At 41.0% G+C, this 23,434-nt stretch overlaps 1 protein-coding gene and 1 long non-coding RNA gene across 3 annotated transcripts in view; one reads left to right on the top strand and one right to left on the bottom strand.

Moving 5' to 3' along the window:
- LOC308593209 overlaps positions 1-23,434 on the bottom strand; it is a 361,814-nt gene that overhangs the window by 218,586 nt on the left and 119,794 nt on the right. The window contains exon 2 of the long non-coding RNA XR_014010850.1: positions 22,574-22,673. This is a non-coding gene — a long non-coding RNA (uncharacterized lncRNA). The remainder of the gene's footprint in view (positions 1-22,573; positions 22,674-23,434) is intronic.
- The window catches only part of KCNB2 (potassium voltage-gated channel subfamily B member 2), a 233,643-nt gene that overhangs the window by 107,519 nt on the left and 102,690 nt on the right, over positions 1-23,434 (top strand). The window lies entirely within an intron of this gene.

The raw sequence follows: 23,434 nt of genomic DNA on the forward strand, positions 1-23,434 counted from the left end.
CCTATTCACCTTGACAACATCCCACGTTAGAAAGCACTATAGATTAACTGTAGGTCTGTTCTTTGTTTTTATATATATTTCCTAGTCAGGTCGTTGAATTGCCTCTTGCTATTTTGGTTACTATTACAAAAAAAATATCCCTGAAAGGTCTTTCAGAGGTTGCATTTGTTATACCATCTGCTGTTCCTTTTCCAATTTATGAATTCTAAGTGCTGTTCCATCTTGGGCAGCTTTTCAGCGAGAGCCAGTATAAAACTCAGCTTCCTTCCAAGAAAGCTTCCTCCAGCCATCATGACATCAGCCTTATTTATCCCGTTGATTTGAAGTTTGCACCATCAGTCTCAACAGCCAATCAACCTAAATGTATCCCCACACATGTTCGTCACCATTTACACATCTGAAGCAGATGCAACTAGCCCCGGACAGCCAGGAGATGAAGCTAATTAGGAGAAGTGGAGTTGTAAGGAGACACTCGAGGGAAATGTCAAGAAGTCTTCAGTGGCTTGCAAAATCAGTGTAGCTCAGCTTGTTACCTGGGCCAGTGATGGAGCACAGCTGGGCCAGTTCCTAACAATGCTGCCAAAAGCACTCTGCTTTGCTTTGTGACAGCTGGTGACTGTCAGAGCCCCCACATGGGCTCTGCACAATTTTTTCTTGTTTTACAATAGCAGCAGCAGCAACAACAACAACATATTGCTGTGTTCTTCTCGTCCTTTGTTTCTGTGAATTCAAGGAAGAAAGGCATATCAGACACTTTTAGGGTCATAAAAGGTTTCTGAATGAAGGCAAAGGGTGGGACGTCGAGCACTGAGCCTTTCTTTTAATCCTCCATGTTTGATGGGCAGTTTTGCAAGTAAGGCTCCTTTAAAAAAGAATTGAAACAAATTTTGCAAACAGGTCAGCAACAGTAGGCTAAAACGTTGCAGAAACTACTTTAAAAAATAAGTGACCCAGGAAGAGTTCACAGGGAAGCTTCTTCCTAGTCACAAGGTGAAAGGGTTTGTGTATTGCTGGATAGCTACCATTCTATTGGAGATTAAGCAGAAAACTGAATTCATTTGAAAAGCAATGACCCTTTATTTTCCCCTCTCGTGCCCCTGACAAGATATAGGGGTGGATCAAGACTGACAAACATAGAGAATGAGTTCAAGACCAAAGAGTGTATTACACATCATTTAAAAAAGAAAATGTAGTGTGTGAGAATCATATAATCAGAGAATGGTAGAATTGAAAGGAACCCTGAGGGTCATGTAGTCCAACCCCTGCAATGTAGGAATCTTAACCAAACCATCCATGACAGATGGCCTCAGTGTCATAAAAAGGCTAATATGTTATTTAATACCCACAATTCTTAGCCTAATCAATCAGTGTTAGGGGGAAGGTGGAGAATCTTTAAGGACAACCTTAAAATATTAAAAACATGAGATAATATAGATATTTCATTTCGAACTTTAACGTAGGATGGATATAAGGTCCTTAGGATTTAAAATAACTATTACGTGTTAGCAACTTTTTCAGATAAAAAGGGGAAATCAAAAGATTTTTCCCAAGTGCAAGCAGGTCATGTGATGATGAGTAATCCCATGCACCAATCATTTTACATAATCATCTAATGCACTGATGCACCGAGATGTTGTATAAATCCTAATGGGAGAAAAACACAAAGAGGTTTGCTCTGTAATTCCCCAGTACAGCTGAGAGTGGGAAGATATTAAAGATTTTCTTCAATTTAACGAGATGTAGATGAGCAGTCAAGTTTCGAATCAAAATCTCAGTTTTCCTAAAGCTGGATGTTCTCCTTTTGCAGGAAGTGGTGGCATGACTACAGACTTAATTTAGCAGATTTATATGAATCAAAAAAAAACCTTCACTGACATCAATTAATTGTCCTTTGTTATGGCCACTGTGGTATGGATATTGCTACACATTTTTAACATTATTGTTGCCCTAGATTCAGAACCCAGAATCCCATGTACAACCTCAAATTCAGAAATGTGCACTGGTGGTTGCTTCTGTTGTCCTAATAATGAACACATTTCCGGGGGGGCACTTTTTTACAGAAAAGGTTAACATATTCTTTAAGTATAATAAAATGATAACTGTAACCATGCATATACCTGGCCAACTCACCCACCCCACCCCCCAACTAAAAGAGATAGATGATAGATGATGATGATGATGATAGATAGATAGATAGATAGATAGATAGATAGATAGATAGATACAGCAACTGATGGGCCCATGCTTGAGCCATTCCAGCCTTAGTGAAGCATGTTTGCTGCTGCTTCCTTCACCTGCTGCTTGCTGGGTTTTCATCTTCTGTGGACGGCCTGGGCTGTAGGACCATGGATGTAGATACTGTTATGCTTCATGGGAATCCATCAGGAACTTCTGCATTCGCCCCCATGGAAGGTGAGAACACAAATGAGAAATGTGGCTCCCAGTCTGGCAAGCCTAAATACTGTAAAGTTATCTGTAGAAAGTGATCTTGAAAGCCCTTAAGTATTATGTAAGAATTTTCATTGAAGCAGAGTTGGCTTTAAAAAAAAAAGGACTTAAACAGTAAATCTACATCATTTGGCACTTTTAGCTCTGGAGATTTAACTTCTCAGGGAATCAACATGCGGTGCACAGTTGTAGAAATAATTGTAATGTATTTCTAAAACTACTACAAAGCCTGTCTTGTACTGGTAAAACGTAAGGGTTTAAGGGTTTCTGCTATTATATTTCAAAATGACAATAGATGGAAGGACAAAATGGTGTTTTCTGTGCCTAAAGATTGAGGTTAGCAATAATTAGCTGCTTTCATTCTGTAGATAATTATATAATCTTGATCAGCATCATATGGAACAGCACACAGTGTGTTCATTCTTCATAACAAGTACTCCACCATCAAGCCTACACATTCAGAAGGATTCCTTGAAAATGTGGTTTCTTTGACAACTAGTTACTTACTTTCAGTCCATTGATAGATTCCAGTCTATAAGGTGTTAGGTACACTTTAGACATTAAAGGAGACCATGGGCTTTCGCTACGTGAGCCAAAGTGATCATTAGGCTTGCACACCCCTTTTACCTTTCCTCCTCTTTTGTAAACCAGAGGAGAAGACTGGAAGAATCTTTTTCTAATTTTAAATAATACACAGTTCCTCTGACATCCAAATTCAGAGAACCATTTATTTAAGCTATAGTTTCAGTATAAGCTAGGATCTGAAAACAAGGTTTGATCTTGGCATTTTCTCACTAACCATAGTTTAAACAAACCACAGTACCTTCAGTTTGGGTGTCAGGGGAAACTGTAGCCTGTTTAAAATTGAAAGCAAAACTTTCCACTCTCTGTAAGTGCAAAAAAACTGAAGTGAAGGAGGAGTTTCACCATCACACTTCATTCACATAATGTCTGAAATGGGCCAGAGGAACATCACTGGTTGTTGGCAGGTGTGTGCCATCATGATCTTTGCTGTATACGCCTGAAAGTATATGGAGATGAGGGAAGCACATCATCTGCTTTGTTATTTTTTTTCAGTAGAAGGGCAGTTTCCAACAGTTATCTCCCCTAAGTGATCAAATCAATACATAATAAAATTAATAAATATTTTAATAAAGCATAATAACATAATCAAACATCACAGTTTCCTAAACCAAGGCCAGCACAGAACAGTCAGAGTCTGATTGTAGGCAATATGCGAGGCCAAAAGGCCAAAATATCTGCCAAGCCAATATGAGGCCCAGGTGCTGGAAATGCAGAAGTCCCCAAGCAGTGAGGCTTCAGCTGTCTGTGCCTTAATTCCCCAAAGACTTCAACCCCATATCTGCCAGCTATTTTAGCAAGGGACCAGAGCAAACGTAGCACTGTTGCCTAGCAACCTCTGGACATGTTCTCTGGTATTGTCATTAGGATGGATCCTACTATGACTCAACTCAAAAGGAGTGAGTTGGATATTACTTGAAAGCAGGCACATCTGCAGTCCAGTTTTAGTGTGTGTGAGAGAGAGAGTTTAGTTGTCTTTTTCTATCATGTGCCAGCTTGGCTGCACAATCTAATAGCTCCACATACGTGGCAGGCGGAAGACTTGGGGCAGAGTCAAAAGGAGCAAACATATAGCAGTTGAACACCTCTGATTCTGCAGCAGTTTTCATTTTTATCTGATCAGATGAATTTATGACGAATCAGAATGTCTTACAACCACTGAGAGAAACATGAAGCTCTTCTTCGGGTTCTGCTGTGAAGGCTGAGCTGCCCACAGGGCTTACAAACATGGGAGCGGCTGTGATTTGACAGATTCATAAAACAAAAGCTATGGATTTGGTCTGTTTCTAGTCATGGTTGCCTTATGGTCAAAATGTGCAGCCTGTCGCTAGCAGATTCAACAAGTAGCCTGAAATCTAGCTGTGGAAAAGTTTCCAGCTAGACCCATATGGCAGTGCTGTGAAGCTTTCAGCGGCTTTAAGAAAATCAGAAAATCCATAAAAAGTCATTACATGTGGCAACACTTTGTTATCTATTAAGTATTTGACCATCTGTAAAGGGAATCTGGCAAGTGTTTCATCATCCCTTCACCAGTGTACATTGTAAACTCATGCTGTGGCTTTGGACTTTGTTTTAGGCAACGCTCTTAAGTCTCTGTGTTAAGATTATTGCAAGAGCCTTTCTAAATAATCGATGCATGTGTAGTTGTTAGTTGCTACAGGGGAATCAGACATCTTCCCTCCAGCTAGTATTGCTGCAGACAGGGCTAGCCAAAGACATTTTGGTGGTGGACTGACAGTTGAATCTTAACTTTCAACAGTGTACCTGCAGACTTATTTAGGGGACATGGGTGGAGATGTTCTGTGTGACACACACACATTTCTGTCCTCCAACTTTTTGCTGCTGCCCCGACCTCAGTATCTGCTGTCTGACTTTCCTTGGTAGTAGTGCTGGTCCTGGCTTTTGTAGGAAAATAGCATTTTCCAGCACTCAACCTGCAATGTCTGATACCACCACTGGGAAAACATAGTGTACATCTCTGCACCTGATCATGTTGCATAGCTATTTGAGTTTGGAAGGCTATGAGAAAAGGCTATGAGATCTGGATTTGCATGATTGTCAGGGGCTACTATTGGCAAGTGTATGTGACATCATTAGTGTTTCCTAGAGGCTAATATCCATGAAATATCCATTCTCACTACCCAATGGACATTTCAGCTGTTGTGTTTGTTTTTAAATGAGGGACAGGAAAAGGAAATCCCTCAGCACTCCAAGAAGGCTGCCATTCCTATCTATGCACAATAATCCCCTGACATCTTTTTTTAGCAGCTGTAGTCCCAAACATGCACTCTTTATTTATTTTTTAAAATCCAATTGAGTCCCCTGCCCAGAAATGCTGTGGTTCCCTTTTCCAATGAACACATGGTTATTATCCCCTACCCAGCCTGTGTGAGGATAATATATTTCTGTGCTCATGTTGAACTGGGGATATTACTAGCTATAGTGTTGTCTGGAAAAGCCCAAGACTGGTGAGCAGTTAAACATCAGACAGACGTAATTATATATTCGGTATAGATGTGGTGTGCTGGTTGCTAGGTTCCCCCCCTTGCTTGTAGGTTCCTTCCTCCCCTTCTCTCTCCCCCCCTTTAGTTTATCACAAAAATAAGCTCAATGTTGAGAAGAGAATTTATGCAGCTGTTGCATTTATTCAGTGCAGTCCTCATCCATTCCCTGTCTGTGCAGAGATTATGGGTTTATACTCCCACACCGTTCCTGGGATAATGACATAAACTCTAAGTGTAAATGTGGACTATCTAATTTTAGTCAAGCAGCAGTAAATTTTCCCTGCAGAAAATGCAGCATGTCATCTTTCTGCAAGGAGAAAACAAAGCAGCAGGGCATGTTCATCTCAGACAAACCTCTCTCCCTGTCTTTTTCTTTTTGCCAACCCAGGGGACCCATGATGGCAAATGGTGCATAAAGGAGCTCACATTTTCTTTAGCTACAGCCTCTACTCTCCCTGGATTAATTGCCGGATACAGATTATTTCTCCATGGCACAGCTGTGCCCAAGTTAAATTCTGAGAAACAGCTTGGACTACTAATAGATGACGTGTTTAATATTGAATATGTATTTTTTATTTATTTGAAATATTTCTTGATGGGGTGGGGAACAGTGATACAATGTCAGCATTTTAGTTAATTTTTTTTTTGTTATGGGGGGGACCCCTCTTTCTTAATTAGCAGGTTTTGACATGCTGTGAAATACCTAGCAGACAAGATACAATGTTAGATATTATGGGCCAAATTTAATTCATGGTCAGTGAGAAAACTCTTCTCTCTCTCCCCCCCCCCTTTCTCTCTCTCTCTCGTGTGTGTGTGTGTGTGTGTGTGTGTGTGTGTGTGTTTAGTCTCCATGTTTGGCATCCATTGTCCTAAAATTCCTATGTGGTGAGTCAAATTAATCACCTAGCATAACCTGCCAAACTTGGCCCTCCAGCTGTTTTGGGACTACAACTCCCATCATCCCTAGCTAACAGGACCAGTGGTCAGGGATAATGGGAATTGTAGTCCTAAAACAGCTGGAGGGCCAAGTTTGCCCATGCCTGGCCTAAGATAACATTTAACAGCTTAACCGAACATAAAACATAGCATCACCAAGTTTCCTTTTAAGTATCAGATAGCTTATGGCCATCCTTAGTAATCATCATAATGAATACTGCTGCACTGCCTAACAGTGCCCAATAAAATCCAATTGGTTATTTTAAAAGCAAGGTAGCCCTTGATGCACGTACAGAGGGCTGTACATGCTCAGAGGGCTGAGATCGACAGAAGGATCAAAACACATTTTTGGAGGGAAAAGGAGCGGCAGGGAAAGGTGAATATCTGGCAGATAAGGTGCTTTTCCTTGCTGAATTAAGCCGAGCAGAGAGGACTCAGAAGACATGAACACTATAAGTGGCTGTAATCTGCTTTGATGGGTTTAGAAAGTCAACAGCCAAAAATAATACAAGAGATCGTTAAACATCAATGTGCAAGAGTTGGTGTCATCAAGATGTCTGTTGCCATGTGCGAGATGTCCTGAAGTAGTCACTGTCCCCAGGTCATAAAACCTGAGGCTGGATATTGATGAAGGAGCAAAGCTTCTACGATTTGTCTGGAGAAGCTTAGGCACACTATGAGATTATGTTTGTCACTTGAAAGAGCAATGTCAAAGAAGCTGGCACAGGGCAAAGATACCGTTGTGAACCCCTGCAGTTCTTTCGCTGGGTGTTTTGGGATCAAACGTATGGCTTCTTTTTTGCTCTCAAAACAAATATTTTCATGATTAAAAATAGAGGCTCCACACAATCCTAGGTATATTTACTCAGATGTAAGCTCCACAAAACTTACATCCTGGAAAACAAGCATAGAATTGCACCCTCGGGCTGCAATCGTGACTAGCTATACGTTTCAGGAAGACCAGCAGCACTTCTTCCTTCTGAGCAAATGTACGCATATCTGAGTTCTTGAAAAGCTACCCAAGATTTCTCTCTCCGTGTATGTGTGTTTTATCTTGGAAACAGTCTTAAGTGTGAGATGTTTAATGCCAGCAAGAAAGATGTGTGTGTGTATAGCTTACGGTTGCCATTTTTTGCTTTTTTTGGCCAAAAATCAACACTTCTGACATGGGTTTCCCCGGACATTTCTGACGGGTGAATCTCATATATGTCCGGGAAATTCTGGACATATGGCAGCCCTAGTATAGCTGCAAAAGCTAGGTAATCTTGGGCTGCTTCACAAATGACTCCCAAACCATGATTTGCAATTCTCACACCTGTAATACGAATTTAAAACCTGTTTATTTCGGCTGGAACGTACATTGAATTTAAAACAGCAAGCCTCTGCTTTCTTTCCACTATTAATGAAGTTCGCAAGTGATACATGCCAGACAAAAAGGTGTTCTTGCTTCCTGTAACAGGTTTCATGTTGGCATTTCAGTCTTTCTAGGTCCCTTGTCTTATCTCTTCCTCTCCTTCATTTCTGTTTTTTTTATTATTATTATTATTCTGGGAGTAACAGCACAATCCTCTGAAGGGACTCACACTGTGTGAGTCTTACTCCTTGTGTGAGTTACCCCCAGGTGAGAGTGTATATAGGATCCAGCCCCAATTCCATTTAATTTAGAGGAACATTCTTGTGAATAGATATGTAAGGGATTGTGCAGTTAGAGCGGGCGTCTATAGGGCAGATTCAATCCATGTTCATACTTTTCTGTACAGCACAAAGTGTAGGTGCTATATAACGGATACATGTTACAATTACTTATTATGGTGATCCTGATTAATAAGAAACAAACAAACAAACAAACAAGCCTTCCTCAAACTGATGCCCTTCAGAGATTACAACTCCCATCAGCCCCAGTGAGTGATATGTTCATATAACCCTGTTTTATCTTTTTCTTTATAAAACTGAAATCTCAAAATAAATTGAAAGACTTCAGACATTCAAAAATAGCAGCACTAAGGGTGGCGCTGTGGTCTAAAACACAGAACCTAGGGCTTGCCGATCAGAAGGTCGGCAGTTCGAATCCCCGAAATGGGGTGAGCTCCCATTGCTCGGTCCCTGCTCCTGCCAACTTAGCAGTTCGAAAGCATGTCAAAGTGCAAGTACAGTGGTACCTCGGGTTAAGTACTTAATTTGTTCCGAAGGTCCGTTCTTAACCTGAAACTGTTCTTAACCTGAAGCACCACTTTAGCTAATGGGGTTTCCTGCTGCCGCCAGGCCGCCGGAGCACAATTTCTGCTCTTATCCTGAAGCAAAGTTCTTAACCCGAGATACTATTTCTGGGTTAGCGGAGTCTGTAACCTGAAGCGTATGTAACCTGAAGTGTATGTAACCTGAGGTACCACTGTAGATAAATAGGCACCGCTCTGGCGGGAAGGTAAATGGCATTTCCATGCGCTGCTCTGGTTCGCCAGAAGCAGCTTAGTCATGCTGGCCACATGACCTGGAAGCAGTCCGCTTGGTCCCTCGGCCAGTAAAGCAAGATGAGCGCCACAACCCCAAAGTCATCTGTGACTGGACCTAACGGTCAGCGGTCCCTTTACCTTTTTAAGGGCTCATCCGCATGTCCACTGTCCCCACTGCTTTCCCCTGGGAAAACCCACTGCTTACTGCCGAATCCAAGCAAACATCAATCGGGTTTTCTCCAGATTAATGTTTCCTCTGATGTAGTACTAAAGAGCAGGTTTTCTGGGGGGAAACAGTGCTGCAAAGGCAAAGCTGCTTGGACCCGTGCCTAGAAATCACAGGACAAACAGAAAAACACTCAGACCTGTGCTTTCCAGGCACAGGACAAGTGGAAGCCCCCCCCCCAAGTGTTATAAGAAATGCATTCTCCAGCACAAGGGATATAACTATGCAAAGCCAGTGTGGTGTAGTGGTTAAGAGCGGTAGTCTCGTAATCTGGTGAACTGGGTTCGCTTCCCCGCTCCTCCACATGCAGCTGCTGGGTGACCTTGGGCCAGTCACACTTCTCTGAAGTCTCTCAGCCCCACTCACCTCACAGAGTGTTTGTTGTGGGGCAGGAAAGGAAAGGAGAATGCTAGCCGCTTTGAGACTCATTCGGGTAGTGATAAAGCGGGATATCAAATCCAAACTCCTCTTCTTCTTTCAAATCCTTATAGAATTTGTTATAAATTCCTGAACTTTGAAATGATTGGGACTTGAAAGTGTTTCAGTTTGCCTGGATTGTGTCCTTTGATCTTAGAATTATAATCTATTTTTTGTAGATTTGTCAAATGATACTTAATTAGAATTTACCAAGAGGTGATTTTCTGATGACTCCATTTTTAAAAATGAAAAAAATATATATGTTCATTTTAATAAGACTAGTTGCAGCAAATGAGATATTTTCCCCCTGCCTTTGTAGCCAGAAAGGAGATGCACAATCAGCAAATTAGAGAACTGTCAATTTACATTCACGCTGAACAACACTATGTGTGTACATAAGAGACCACTTTCCCTAAAATGTGACCAGCACATTCATTTCTAATCTAGTTTATGTACTAAGCCATCCTGCGCAATTGATGGAGGGTGCATTGCCATTTGTTCACCAGCTGCAAATGGCAGATTAGCATTTATCTGTCGCAGCTTTATCTGTTTTATGATGTCAAACCAAACAAGACATGATTACTCTGTCTGTCAAAAAAAACCCCACCCTCAATACTGTACATATCTATTTCCCATCATTTTCTAAATCCTGAAGAAGTGGAGGAGCAGAACGTTTCACAGTATGATCTGGACTCACATTCCTTTGAAATCTTTCCTTCACAACAAATTATGTTGAGCAATACTTTGAAAGCAATTACTTTCAAAGAGAAGTCACTGATGGTGCTGTGATTAGTAGATTTATGTTGCTGTTAGGGATGGAATTTTCTGAAAATTTTGATGTTTTAAAATTTCCATCTTGCTCTTTGATCTTGACAAGAAGAAAGGATTTGTTTTTCTTTTTATCAATTCCACTAAAAATATGAATAATTCTCATATACTTTATGCATGCATGTATGTATACACACTTCCAGTTTCCTAAAGTAACTACGGTAACACAGAAACAGATACATGCAGCAATGCATATAACAGTATAAAAATACTTAAGTGTTAAAACTTATAAAATTATGTTCAGAAATATGGTATTGCAAATGTGTTACAGAGATACCTCAGGTTACATACGCTTCAGGTTACATACACTTCAGGTTACAGACTCTGCTAACCCATAAATATTACCTCCGGTTAAGAACTTTGCTTCAGGATGAGAACAGAAATTGTGCTCTGGCAGCACGGCAGCAGCAGCAGGAGGCCCCATTAGCTAAAGTGGTGCTTCAGGTTAAGAACAGTTTCAGGTTAAGAACAGATCCCGGGACCATTTAAGTACTTAACCCAATATACCACTGTATATGTATAAAGGTAAAGGTGCCCCTGCCCGAACGGGCCAGTCTTGACAGACTCTGAGGTTTGTGCGCCCATCTCACTCTATAGGCCGTGGGCCAGCGCTGTCCGGAGACACTTCCGGGTCACGTGGCCAGCGTGACAAAGCTGCATCTGGCGAGCCAGCGCAGCACACGGAACGCCGTTTACCTTCCCGCTGGTAAGCGGTACCTATTTATCTACTTGCACCCAGGGGTGCTTTCGAACTGCTAGGTTGGCAGGCGCTGGGACCGAGCAGCGGGAGCGCACCCCGCCGCGGGGATTCGAACCGCCGACCTTTCGATCGGCAAGCCCTAGGCGCTGAGGCTTTTACCCACAGCGCCACCCGCGTCCCCTAATATATGTATAATAATATATGTATATATGTATACCCGCGTTGTATAATATATGCAAATTTTGCATATAATTTTGCATACAATTAGTCTTCAAAAACCAAATTACAGAATTAGACCTAAGTGGGTGCTTGATACAAGAGGCAGTGTGATGGAAACAAAGCTCTATCAGGTGGAAACCACAATGTTTCCCGTATAAATACCCTAAGTTAAGATGCATTTGTACAGAATTCTAACATATGCACATGTTTCACTCTTAAAGTGTTTTGTTTAATTTCGTTCTTCTCTTTCCTCCTCTCTTACCTGGGCTTATTTCTGTTCCCTTGCAGGGAAAAACCATAGGCTTAGGGAAAGGCTGATGCCCTATGCAAGTCTTCAATTAACAGTGGGGAAAATATTGGCTCTCCCTCACCATCTGGTTGCTGAGCCCCACTGAGTTTTTGCAGGCTTTGTGTTTCCCACCCACCTTGTTTGCTCAGAGCATATCTTTCAGAGCGGGGATAGGGAACCTGTGGCCCTTCCGATTTTGATTACTTTTGGCAATGCTGGTTGGGGCTGATGGGAGCTGGGAGTTGAACAATGTATTGAGGGCCACCCCTTCTGCATTCCTGCTTTAGGGGACAAAGAAACATACCTGTTGATTTAAGTTTTGGAATGGGCCCCAATAATTCAGGGCAGGATTCAGAAGTGATGGAACAGAAATATTTGCTTTGAAGTTTTTACAGGGGGATTGATTTTTTATGAAAACATTACCCTGAAACAAGGCCAGTGTGTGCTACTATTGTGTCTGGCTTTTTATACTAAATTTCATCTCTCGTAGTGCAGAATGCAGACCTTAACAGAACAGAACCAAATGGAATATGAGGTTGTGCTGAATCAGGTTCACATAAACCCTCAAATAGTTATGAAATTGGTCTGTTTCTGCCTTCTTTGTGTGATCAGTGTGAGCCTCATCTGTCTGAAGAAGATGTGGCTAGGAAAGGCAGGGAAGTTCTTGCCCTGTAGAAGATGTGTCACTGGCTTTAGTGAAGCTATTGCCTTATCCTTTATCTTTCTGTGATTGGATCAGGTTTATTATAATAAAAATATCCTTTACTTAAAAGAGAGATCAGAAATAGACAGACTACACAGTAAGATGCCAGTGCTTTACTTCTTTGGTGCTTATAATGTAAGACTACTCTTGATCATGAACTCTTTCCTCTAAATATAATGATCCTGTAAAGATTCTGAGGCCAGCCCTTTTGCAGTCCATCTGCATCACAGAAGCTGTAGTGGGATGAGGGGAGCAGGAAGGGAAGAAATTATGGTGCTTTAAAATCCTCTCTGCAAATGCCACCACTGGCTCCTGTCAATCAGAATGTCCCAATTCAAGGTGAAAAGGCAGTGTCCCTGCAAACTGCTTCCTTCTCAGGAAAGCTGTGTTAGACTGTGAAAGGTGGATGATTCTGTTTGGGTGACTGTGAACTCTTGAGAAACACCTGTTTGTCATAAGTTCCCTATTTCCTAAGGGATCAGATTGGTAGAGAGAGGATTTTGGAAGCCTCATTACTGTCTGATTTGAAAACTCTCAATTCCTGGCAAACCGGAAACTAGTTTGGCTGATTTCTGTGAGTGAGATTTCCAGATTTCCAGCCTAGCTTAATCACAGAAAACCCAGCTGTCTTAGCTGATTTGCAAAAAGGTTTTCTCTCCCTTCCCTTCCTCTCTCTGTCTCTATTTAGAAATGCTTTAATCTGTTTAAGGCACATGTCATAATGAAGATTATGTAGATATGTGCTTTGAACATGACAACCAGGGATCTCAGTTGTGACCTGTGAATGATTTGTGGAATGGGCTGTCCTTCCTTGAGAAGGACCATGATTGTGTCCAAGGCGTCCTGGTTCGCTTTTGTTCTTATGCAGATCCTTGGGTCATGTCACAACTTGTGTGAAGGAAGTCTGCAAGCACTGTAATCAAAGGCACAAGGAAAAACAGTATCCTTGCTGTTGGGGTGGGACACTACTTAGCATCTTGGAAAAACCACCGCAGCATGTCATATTCACAATTTCATCTGTTTGTTATTGTGCTGTGCCCAAACCTGATATTTGCATTTTTCTGTCTCTTCCTCTTGGCAGTTGCAATGGGTGTGAGGTTGAGCATATCTATTTGTTGTCAGCTGGCCATGGGTGTTGTGTGTGGTTTTCTTTCTTTCTTTCTTTCTTTCTTTCTTTCTTTCTTTCTTTCTTTCTTTCTTTCTTTCTTTCTAAATTTCACCAACATACTACAGCCCTCTCAACTGCCTGTGATTACTCATTTGAGAAAGGTCCATGAGAGAAGTTACTTCATGGTGTCTTCTACTGAAGCATTGGAAGCCAGGAAGCGTAACATTTTGCTTTTAAGGAAGGCCCAGACCACTGAAGAGATGATTTATAAAATGTAAAACAGGACACTCACAAGGACTCAGTGACCACTTTGACAGCAAGATAAGCCCAAACAAAGCCCTGTACCTGCCCCTGTGAGAACTTCTCCAAAACCTCCTCGCCCCTTTCATAATTTTCAGATGCAGTTTCTTTTCTCATTAATAGCCAAAGAATGGTTAGGAGGGGATAATTTTTTTTAGCCCAAAGCTAGTATGTTACCTTTTCTCCAAATATGTTTACGACTGAAACCTTAATGGTTGGGATGCAAGATATATTTAACTCCTCAGATTAAGAACATAACCAATAAAGACCTCATCCTTCATTTATTAACTGCAGCTAGATTTGTGATTGCAAAAAGTTGGAAATCTTTAAATGCAAATATTTCTGAAGCCTGGATCACACACGTGTGGGACTTCATGCTTATGGACAAATTAACTATTTCACAAATAGAATATTGATTCCTGGGGCAGGAGGCAGAATTCATAACTTCTATATGGCATGGTGTCCTTTTATTAACTTTGTTAAGACAACTACTAAGATCTGTTTTCCTTGTAGGGGTATGTTTTGTTACTTGAAATTAAAAATTATTTTTTAAAAAATGTGACTATCCTAACGCAACAACAGTGCAATATCTAAACTTCCTAATAACATTCACCACATTGTCAAATGTTACAATTTATGTTATAGAGCATCTGGGTCTTTGCAAGAGCTGAACTATCACTATGAACATTTAAATACCCAAGAGACCTTTATGCCAGACTATTATTCAAGTTGTCAGACATTGCAATATTCATCGAATAAAGGCATGTTAAAGTTTTTTGAGCCCTAGAATCTGCAAGATGAGAATTCCCCATGCTGCATATATAGGTTCTAGAATAGGGAAGAGGCACCTTTGACCCTGCAGATACTGTTGGACTCCATTTCCCATTCGCATCATCCCTGACCATTGGCTCTGTAGGCTGGGGTTGATGGAAGTTGGAGCTCAACAACAATAGGAGAGTCACAGGTTCACCAACCTCATTCTAGAGATTTCTGCTTTCATAACTGGAGATGTATTGTTCTGTTGTTAATATTCTACTGAAAGAAGAAAGTGAAAGATTAGATCATAGCACAGATTAAATATCACTGTAAAATGCTTAGTCATTGTAAGAACACAGTTGAAGATTCACAGTGGGTAACAATGAAGGCAGCCCTGTATCAGGAAGTTTTTAATATTTGACATTTTATTATGTTTTTATGTGCTCGAAGCCACCCAGAGTGTGTGGGATGTTGTTGTTGTTGTTGTTGTTGTTGTTCTTGTTGTTAATGTACCATATGAACATAGGAAACTGCCTTACATCAACTGCTTCCATTGGTCTGTCTAGCTAGCCCAGTAAATTCTATTCCAGGGATAGCCAACTTGGTATTCTCTAGATGCTGTTGGGCTCCCAAGTCACATCAGCCACAGCCAGTTTAGTCAGTGGGAGTTCAGCATCACCTGGAGGGAATCACATTGACTCTTCCTACTCTACTCTGTCTGACTGCAGATTTCTAGATACTTTGGCAGAGACATTTCCCATCACCTGCTACCTGGCCACTGGAGATGTCAGAAATTAAACCTGCTCTGCATTAACAAAGAATCATGGAGGAATTTTTTTGTTCCGTCCCATTTTAAAGTGAACTCACCCAGTTTGTCAATTCCAGACTAGTATGTGGATTGGAGCACAGTAATCTATTAGATTACACACTTCTCTGAAATTTGCAATGCAGTTTCAGCCCAAGGAAAGTGTTCACAAAAAGTGTGTATAGAAGTACACATTTTAGGAGAGAATCCATTCAAATGCATACAGAAATGCTTGTTTTAGAGGAAGGGTGCATTTGTAGGTTTGCATACTGCAGATATACTGTGGTGGGGGGATTCCAGCAGAAAGAATTATTTTCCTGAAGCTTCTTTTTTTAAAAAAAAACATTTTTACTGCACTTACACACACATAGACACACACACATCGAGAGAGAGAGATTCATAATCTTGTTATTTTTCATTGTCACTGCAAGTGCTTTTAATGTATCATTTGGGGCTGTTTAGTTATAAATACATCTACTGGCAAAAGTGTTCTCTGTGTGCTAGCTTAGACTGCTTACACACACACGCACACACATTTTCTTTGAATCTCCTTAACACCCCGGCCACCCCCTCCTCCTTCTTTTTAACACCCACACATTTCTGTGCAGATGGAAAGATGTGACAGATCATGGAATTAGCAAACCCAAGCCTTTTTTGTGTGTTATGTTTTAATCTACTCCAGTCCTCCCCCACCTCTGAAGTCCCTTGATCTAGAATTTTATTCAAACTAAATGAACTTCTTAACAAGACATCTGTTCAGAACATGTGTTAGCTTTCAGCTCCACACTCGACCCTTCAAATGCTTTGTATTTATTTCTCATGAGCGAGAGTGTGTTTGTTCTAACTACTCAGCCCATACTGCTCCATAACCTTGGGGAGGGGCGGTTCATATTTATAGATCTTTGCTTTTTAGTGTGGGTGAATAATATCCACTATTACCAGAATTAAAGCAAATCCATTAAGTCAGAATGAGACATACAATGCAGGTGAGGAGAGTTTGCACACGTTCAACGTTAACAATACACTGTGCACACCATGCACCCGCACACCCCAAAGAATACTGGGAACTGTGTACCTTATTAAGGGTACTTGGAATTGTAGATCAGTTTGGGATAAACTACAGTTCTACAGTGCTTTAAATATATGGTGTGTGCGCAGCCTTGTATAAACCCACCCAACAGAAGCTGGAATAGTAAAAAAAATACCATTATCTGTATTTGTCTCTAAAATCAATACAGCAAGAACAGCAAGTGACATTCAGGCTACATGGCATTTTCAACTGAATTGTAGGCCATATTAGTGTGGATTTCTTACCTTATTTTTCACAAAGAAAAAATCAGATGTCAGCTTGCAAATAAGAATGCTGCTATGCAGGACACCAATAGTGCATTTTTCTTACATTGTCTTCTGTGAAGAGTGCTGTGAAAATGCAAACAAAAAGCTGTTCTTCTTTTCCGTTATGTATTCCTTTTATATACAGTAGGGTAAACTCTGTGTTAGAGAGTATTCTAAGGACTGTCACAGCTGAAGTCCAGCTACTAGACTATAGGTTCCCCAAAACACCCAGTTTCCAGTATGAGCTCAGGCTTGAATTGGGTACATTTTATTGAATTGGGATTACTTAATATCTTAACTAAGCCACCATGGAACTCTATCTTGGCACCTCCAGTTTATAGATACCATCCAAGGATGTAAAAGTCTGTGATTTGTGGTGAATGGTATTCAAAGCTTCATGGATACTTACAATTACTATGTGATCGTAACAATTTCCAAAGAGTGTTTTCATGTTATACCATTGCATCAAAAATCAGAAAAGAGTCTTGTGGCACCTTAAAGACAAAACAAAATTAATATGGCATAAGCTTTTGAGGACTAGAGTCCATTTCAGCTAATGAAGTGGATGCTAGTCCATGAAAAGTTATACCTTAATGGGTCTGCGACCACATAATAAAATTTGATTGAGTGATTGATTAAAAACGTATGCCGCAATAAATTTCTAAGTCTTTAAGATGCCACAGACCTTTTGGTTGTTTATGTAAATGTCATTTGTGAACTTGCCCACATAAAAACCTTAGAGGTAGTGACGATGCAACAATTCCGGTGGGGTGGGGGGTGTTAGCATAAATGTCTCGTGTTAGGCACAAAAAAGTCATAGATAATAGAATCATAGAGTTGGAAGGGACTCTTAGGATCATCTAGACCAACCCCCTCAATGCAGAAATATGCAGCTGTTCCATATCAGGATCAAACCTGTGACCTTGGTATTATAAGCACTATGCTCTAACCAACTGTGCTGTATCTTCCCTTATTGGAACTGCATTGAGCTTTGATAATAGACTTGGCTTTTTCAGCATAATTAAATGTAGGAACAGTCCTGGCTTAGACCAATAGTCCATACAGTGGTACCTCGGTTTAAGAACAGTCCTGTTTACAAACGATTTGGTTTATGAACTCCGCAAAACTGGTAGTGTCCTGGTGTGCAAACTTTACCTCTGTCTAAGAATGGAATCCGAATGGTGGAAGGGCACCGGCGGTGGGAGGCCTCATTAGGGAAAGCGCGCCTCAGTTTAAGAACGGTTTCAGTTTAAGAACGGACTTCCAGAACGGATTAAGTTCATAAACCGAGGTACCACTGTATATCCTGCACCATCTTTTCAAAGCTGACCAGAGAGATGTTTTTTGGAAGCCTGCAAGCTTACTCCCACATGGTATGTTCCCCAGCATCTAATATAAGAGACCTACTCAGGGCAACTGCTCAGACAGGGTCCTCAAGTACTCATACTTACCATGGACTCTTCACATCATGTAGCTGGCTCTCAGAGTTTCCATTTTAATTTCCCCAGTATTCTGGCACAGCACTCAGGAAATTCCCAGAATATTCTGGGAAATTAAAATAGCAGCTTTCAGGTTGTTGTCACTGGCTAGAAAGCATGAACTGGTCCATCAAGATAAATAAAGTCCAGCCTTGGGCATTTTGATCTCTCCCCTCCCCTCCAGCCCTAGATGAACTGTTGCTGAACATGGTGATTCTATCCCGCATGGATTCCTCCCCTTTTAAAGCTGCCTAATGGAATGGCCATCACCACATTCTGTGCCAGTGAATTCCATAAGCTGTGTAACACAAAAGTGGGGAACAGAAGCAAAAGTGAGCAGGGCACCACATGTAAATTTTACATTTGTGCGGTAAGCTAGTTTCTACACACATTCACATTCACCTCTTTATGTCCTCTCTCCTGGTAAGCAAGAAGCGTTATGAGAGTTCAAGGGCAAACAGCAGCCAAGCAAAAACATCCAAGGAGGATGGATGTGGAGCGGAACTGGTGAGGGGCATGGCCTATGGATAGGGATGTTGCTGGTGTGAGGAGAGTCCCGAGGCTTAGGTAGAGAGGCATGGAGGGATATATTTGGCCCCTAGTCAAAAGGTTCCTCACCTGTGTTGTGTGAATTTACGTGATTTTTTTCTGTCTGTCATTTTGTGCATACTACCGATCAGTTTCACTGGGTGAACCCGAGAGAAAGAAAAAATTCACTCTATCTCATCCATAATTTTTGAAACTTCAATAAAGCCCTAAACACCTTAGACTTTCCTCACAGGGGCGGTGCCTTTAAGATTGGAGCATTTTGGTGATTGTTTTTTGCTAACTTTCTGTGGGCTGTGAGATCCTTTTTGTGACCAGAGCTTCACAGAGTAGAGTGTAGCACTGTGGTGTTGCGTAAAGGCCCTGTCTTGTGTCCAGTTCTACACCTTTGCCTAAAGAAGACTCTTTGATCCACTGGACCATTTCCTCAGTGTTCCTTTGCACAGGCAGACTGTGCAAGTTCCACCCAGTTAGCAATTCTGCTTGCTGCAAATAATTCATAAGACTATTTCCGGTGAGAACTTTTATATCAGCAGGTGGGCTGGTTTCCACAGTGCATTCTACTAAATACCATTCCTTAAGTACAGAATTACTCTTGGTTCTGCCAGGTCTTATAAAGATAGGGTGAACAGGGGATAGAAAAACTTTGGGGCAAGGCCAAATAACAGTTTTGAAGGAAGATTTAAAAGCACTTAACTGTAATTTAAACTAAAGATAAAACGCTGTTCATTAGAAACAAAGGCTACACCTATTCTCTGCTTTGAAGTGGGTTGCTTGCTGTTGTCTGCTTGTCCCAACACAGAGAGAAATCAGTATTCAGTATAAATTTAAAATAAGCAAGGTTCTTCTGAAAGATTTCCAGCGTAAAGAGATGGTTGATTAAAAAAACATGGCATTAAAGCAGAAAAGTGTGATGGGCAAATATATTATTTTGTTCATCCAGTGCCTGCCAAATTGAAGATGATGATAATTAAATGTCTATGTTACCTTTCCTCCAAGATGCTGAATGTAGCATACATGGGGTTGGTTCTCCTCCTCTTCATGTCCTGCTTGGTGGGCTTTCCATTGGCTGGTCACAGTGGGAAATGTGATGCTGGACTTAGAAGCCTTTGGTCTGACTCAGCCTGCTTACCTTGTGCTCTTATGTACTTCTGAATTGAATAATGCGGTTCATGTTTTTCCATGCTCCCATACATTTTTTTAAAAGATCAAAACCTGCACATAAAAACCTAGGATTCTTATCTTGCTCTAATAGGTTTCCATGGAGCGTGGTGGGGGTGGTGGCAATATTCAAACATGAGGTTTGCCACCTGCCTTCTGAAGAAGTACAGGCCTAGAGCTATATCACATGCCTTTCTAGATATTTTCTGATATTTATATCCCACTCTTCTTCCATCTTGGAATCCAAAGGGGGCATACATTTGGTTGCCATGCAGTCACAAACTCACTTAGCTTCTGCCAGGTTGTAGCCCCATGTGCCTTCAGAACATAGCCTGAACCTCCTCAGCACCACTCAGCCACAGTTCACTCCTCATGTGCATCTTCTTTACGTTTAATGGAACACCTACACAATAAAATCTTACGTTATCACTCCTCTGGACATTATGATATTTAAATGAGCAGTGCCCCGCTTCAAAATTTTATTCTTCAATGGCAAATGTGCTGGTATTACCCCAAAACTTTGAAAACACCAAACCAGGGCTGGGGGGGCACTATGCAGTCAAGCCGATTTCACAAATTGTCCTCACAGACAAAACTCATCTGCTGAAAGAATAAAATGCTTGCTGAAAATATTCCAAATTGCATTACAAGAAGATGGGCAGAGGTAGAGTGCATGGAGGTGAATGCTGCTTTTCTTCAATACTCTGCAGAAATAACTGGTATTTTAATAAGCTTTATGTTATTAGCAGTAAGAAATTTGCACATTATTTGGCTTCATATTTCTACACACAATTGGACAAAAGCACTGCTTGAGAAAGTTTCGGGCATTTTCTAAAGACCTTTTGAATTTATTCTTTGACTTTCAGGATTTAAATCTTCTTTTGATCAGTTATTTCTTAGGCGCAGGGAAAGGGAAGATCACAGCTACCATTTTGTAAAAGAGGAAATATGTAACTTAATTTGGATATTCCCCAAGGGATTTGCCGTGTGTGTGTGTGTGTGTGTGTGTGTGTGTGTGTTGTCTCTGATCCTAAAATGCAGAACACTATTAATAAAATATGGGCATGAGATCATGTTTCACATCATTTCCTCTGTATGTGGAGATGTCAAGGTGGAGGGAGTAAACTTTCAAAAGAACCCCTGTGTTAATCCTAGTTATTATACAGCAGTGTTGGTAAATATCAATGCAAAGGTTCGATATTGGGGGGGGGGGTAATTTTTATTATCATATATGTGCCAGGGGTCACCAACCCTGAATATTTTTCCTGGTACTGACAAATGCTCCCAGTTTTTATTATGCAATAGCACCATCTCTTGCTGTGTGTGGAATTAGTATTGTGTGATCTCTACAATCAGCACCAGCAGGACACAGCTGACTTCCCATGGTAAGCATAAGGTTGTCAGGGGGTGGTTGTCTGTCTTATTTTGTCTTAGGGCATGCCTCTATGGCAGCCATATTGTGACTGGTACCCACAGCACTCGCTCCAAATTCAAAATGTGCCCACTGGTCCAACCAGGCTGGTGACCTCTGATCTATACTAAAAGCAAATTCAGTTATCCACGTGCCAATCCTTATATGTAGCCAAAAAGGACACTGAAAACAAGAAGGGGGGGGACCCAAGGTTTGAAGTACAAAGGGGGAAAAGGGGGGATTATGGGGGGAAAGCCTAAAAGTAGTAAGGGAGACAACAGATCCTATGGGATGGAAAACAAAACCAGTTTGTGTTTACTCAGGGGCCATGGATTATGCATGAGGATTGCTAATGCTCGTGACTGGAATGCTGGGTAACATGGGAAGGGGAGAATGGAAAATCACTGGGGAGGGAATGGAGTATTCTGCAAGATGGCACAACTGGTTGACCAGGAGTCCTCCACGCTGCTACATTATGCCATAGATTCCACTTGTCACTACTGCTTTCACTGTGTTCATATTCATACATCATAATAAGTCAGGGTGCCAGTTTGTCATGGTTTCTCCGGAATAAGCAGCATGATAGTGAACACAACCCAAGTGTTTCAACTTCACTCCTCCCATGCATGAGTGAAAGAAACAAAACATGAAAATGCAATTAAACTTTACTTTGTGTGACATTTGAACTTGGGATTGTTGTTTTTTGTTTTTCCCTAAAAAACCAAACCAGGATGCATAAGGAACCGTGATTTATTACTGTGTATCTTGTTGAATTTTGCTGTTTTAATATTGTTTTTAAAAGAAAGAAAAAAATTGTACATCACTTTGACATTTTTAATATAAACAATGAATAAATTCAGGAAATAAAATAAATAGTTGTAAAGTTGGGCTAGTGATTCCTTGGTAGAAAGAAACCAGCCACAATCCTGGGTTTGGATGTCTCAGGAAGCCAACCTTAATTGCATCTTTATGGTTTGTTTCTCTGGCTTCTGCCAGGGGAGAAGCAAAGTTGTAGCCAACAGGCAGATTGTTCCCAGTAAATCATGATAAACCATCAACCCTGAAATCTCATAATGCACAAACACAACCATTGTGAGTGGGACCAGATTCTAGCCATAGCCATTATTTGTGATATCTCTCTAATATTCTAAAATACTAAATTCCAACTCTATTAGAATACAGCACAAGTTGGCAATTTCATACAGTGAAGTAGAGTTCCTTCATCTGCATTGCCCTCCCCATACTAGTCCTCCAGTTGTTTCCTCCTAACTGATTAGGCAAGGTGCAACATTCTGCAAAAGAAAGATGTTTGCATGTTAGACATATGCCATCCAGTGATTCTACATTCTCACTGTCACAGTTTGGAGATACAGTGGTACCTCGGGTTACATACACTTCAGGTTACAGACTCTGCTAACCCAGAAATAGTACCTCAGGTTAAGAACTTTGCTTCAGGAGAACAGAAATCGTGCTCTGGCGGCGCAGCAGCAGCAGGAGGCCCCATTAGCTAGAGTGGTGCTTCAGGTTAAGAACAGTTTCAGGCCCCATTAGCTAGCGTGGTGCTTCAGGTTAAGAACAGTTTCAGGTTAAGTACGGATCTCCAGAACGAATTAAGTACTTAACCTGAGGTACCACTGTATTACTAATGTGGAGAGTATTTCTGTACAAAGCTTTCTTTTCCAATGCTATTTTGCTTCAGAATTATTTCTACATCCTACTCTGGGTGTTTCAATGTTGTCTGACCCCATTCATGACTTTTCAAAAGACCTTTCTATTCTCAGTAATGAGGGTTGTTTCAAGGTACATGATTATTTTGGGATCAGTGCTCCTCATGGATGCTGCTTTTATTTTTGTTTTGCAACATCCATACAATGTTGTTGCCATCAAAATGCCAGCCCGTACTTTTTCACCATTAATCTAGATTTATCCTTTCTGGGCGGCGGCAGGGGTGGGTGGGGTGGGGGATAAACCTGCTGCCAATGACCTGTTTGTGATATTTCAATGACCGTCTTGCAAATTTGGGTGTTGAGTAGCGCCGTAGGTTTTTTGGTATGAATAACTGAATGAGGAAGGGGAAATTTGTCTTCATGCAGACAATAAAAGCACTTTGGAGATGCATTCATGAGTGTGTTTAATATGGGACAGAAAGCAAGAATCAGTTATTTGTAAACTAAAGGCAGTTCTGTTGTGTAAAGGTTTTGCTTTCATGTTACAGACACTGGAAAAGCAAGG

The sequence above is a fragment of the Podarcis bocagei genome, assembly GCF_964188305.1.
Source record: "Podarcis bocagei genome assembly, chromosome: 8".
Taxonomy (NCBI): Eukaryota; Metazoa; Chordata; class Lepidosauria; order Squamata; family Lacertidae; genus Podarcis; species Podarcis bocagei.